This window comes from Tupaia chinensis, unplaced genomic scaffold, assembly GCF_000334495.1.
Source record: "Tupaia chinensis unplaced genomic scaffold, TupChi_1.0 Scaffold149560_1, whole genome shotgun sequence".
Lineage (NCBI taxonomy): Eukaryota > Metazoa > Chordata > Mammalia > Scandentia > Tupaiidae > Tupaia > Tupaia belangeri.
The window spans coordinates 1,628,931-1,631,757 of NW_006209405.1; positions in this window are offsets into that span (position 1 = coordinate 1,628,931).

A 2,827-nucleotide genomic window follows, 5' to 3' on the forward strand; every position below is an offset into this window, starting at 1 on the left:
GCTACAATTCAGTCGGGAGCAGATGTCTAACAAATATTTCAAAGTTAATGCTTTCCAACTTAGGCCAAGCAGAATGGCTCCTACAAACAAGAGTGGTGAGAAGAAGAAGGGCTATTTTGCCATCAACAAAGTGGTGACTCGGGAATATATCATCAACATTTGCAAGTGCCTCCATGGTGTGGGTTTCAGAAATATGCCCCTTGAGTACTCAAAGAAGTATGGAAATTTGCCATGAAGGAGATGGGGACTTCAGATGTGTGCATTGATACCAGGCTCAACAAAGCTGTCTGGGCCAAAAGAATAAGGGATGACCCATGTCATATCCATATGCAGTTGAGCAGAAAACTTAACAAGAATGAAGATTCTTCCAACCAGCTCTACACTCTGGTGACCTATGTACCTGTTACCACTCACTCAATGTGGATTAGAACTAACCATTGATTTTCAAATAAAACAAACAAAAAGAAACATCTGATCAAGGGCAGATTCAGATGTTTGGAGCCTGGAACTTATATAATTTAAGGATCCTTCCTTAGAAAAGAGGAGTCAAAAATATCTTACTGGGACCAGCAGTTAGTGTAATGGCTATGTTGCTGGACTCCCACGTAGTTGACTGCAGTTCGAGTCCTGGACCTGGTGGCTTAAACTCACACCAGGCGCATGTGCGTGCATGCCCAAGATCCCAAGAGGAGAATGGAGGAGAAGGGATTGCAGCGTAGCCATCCTCCCTGAGGGGTGATTTCTCGCTTTCTGTCTCTCTGTCTGGCGAGAGCACATGCCCTATAGCAAAAACCTCTCCAAAAAAAAAAAAAGAAAAAAAACTTACTAATATAGTAATAGAATCCAAACAAAATAGAGGCCCTTAAACCTTAACTCTTATTTAAAATGGATTTTTCTTTCAAAAGAGAAATAGACAGAGCCTTAACAGAGTCTTATCCGTCTGTGATCTTCCCTCTAGCCTTCAGCCAAGCAAGATCACAGGCGCCCATGGGTGAATCCAGTATGTTTAGATTGACCCAGGATCTGAACCCAGTCCTCCCATGCGGCTCTAGAATTACACAGTGGCACCTTACTGCCAGCATAACTACAGCTGGGCCATAAGCTCCGTTAGCTTTACAGCAAATTTGCCTCTGTCCCGATCTTTATTCTCTCCCCTCTCAACACACACTCTTATGTCTCTCATGGTCCTCTTTCTCCCAGTCAATGGCATCTCCAGGCTTCCAGTTACTCAGGCATAAACCCTTGGAGTCATTCTAACTCTGCTTTTTCTCTCCTATCCTATGCCTAGTATGTAAGCAAATTCTGCTTGTTCTATTTTCAAAATATATTACAAATCTACTTTTTACCCTCTCGACCACCACAACCCTGTACCAAATCATGATGAACTCTTCTTTGAAATATTGCTTTAGCCTTTAATTAGTGACTTTGTTCCCACTTTTGACCCCAAATGTTACCATCAACACAGTGATTCTTTAAAAAATGTGAATCAAGGGACCAGCAGTTAGCGTAATGGCTATGTCGCTGGACTCCCACGTAGTCAACCGCAGTTTGAATCCTGGACCCGGTGGCTTAGACTCACGCCGGGTACGTGTGCGTGTGTGCCCAAGATCCTGAGAAGAGAATGGAGGAGAAGGGATTGCAGCATGGCCATCCCCCCTGGGGGGTGATTTCTTGCTTTCTGTCTCTCTATCTCTCTCTGTCTGTCTGGCGAGCGCACGTGCCCCATAGCAAAAATCTCTCCAAAAAAAAAAAAAATGTGAATCAGGCCCAGGGTGGTGAAGAAGTCAGTATCAAACTACACTGAGGTGCTAGTGGTCACATAGTCTGCTTTAGGTTTGGATCCCTGAGTCAACTTGAAAACACTCTGGGTATGTGTACGTGAGCCTCAGACCCTGATGAGCTGGAGAGGTAGGGTAAGATGATCTCAGTGTGATGAGACTATCAAGGTTGCTTCTCTTTTTCTCCCTTTCCCTCTCCTTCTCTCTCTCTTTTTGAGCCTACATGTGCTCTCTATTATGAATAATATAAATAAAAAATTTTAAAATGTGAATCAAGTCATGTCACTCTAGCTAAAAAATCCTTAGATTATGCTTATTCAATAAACGTCATCAAGTACCAAGCTAGATCCTGGGAATATAGCAATGAGCAAAATAGAAATTCTTGCCTTCATGAACTTATATTGTAGTAATGACTTCTCTGCTCACCCAGAGTAAACATCAAGGTCCTTATTATAACAGGTTTTCCTTATTTTGTTAATTCTTTTTCCTCCCATTAGAATGTAAATTTCATGAGGTCAGGAATTTGTTGATCTGTGTCTTCAGTGCCTGGCATGTATCTGGTAGTAGACAAATATTTATAAAATTTATGTATGAATTTTCCCATACCAAGCTAATACATCTACCTGTATCTATACTTTTCTTATTTCTTTTTCTTCTTGGAAAATGGAAAGAAAAGTTGACAGTTCATTTTGGACCCTGAGGAAGAGTGCCACACTCTTAGAATGGTAGAGCAAAAAGCTGGAAGAAGACTGAGTCCTTGATAATGTGCAGCTGGATTGTCCACCTTAGGACCTTTACATGAGAAATAAACTATTTGGTACCAATTAAATTGTAGATGATCCACAATCTACATTGTGGCACTTATTTAAAAATAAGGAAATTTCAGGCTAGCAAGTGGCATGGTGGCTAAAGCACTGGATTCTCACATAGCCAAGAATGGTTTGAGTCCCAAACCCAGCAGCTTGAAAATCGCACTGGGTATGTGTGTGTGTGCTCAAAATTCCAAGGAGAGAATGAAGAAAAAGGGATTGCAGTGTGGCCATCTCCCC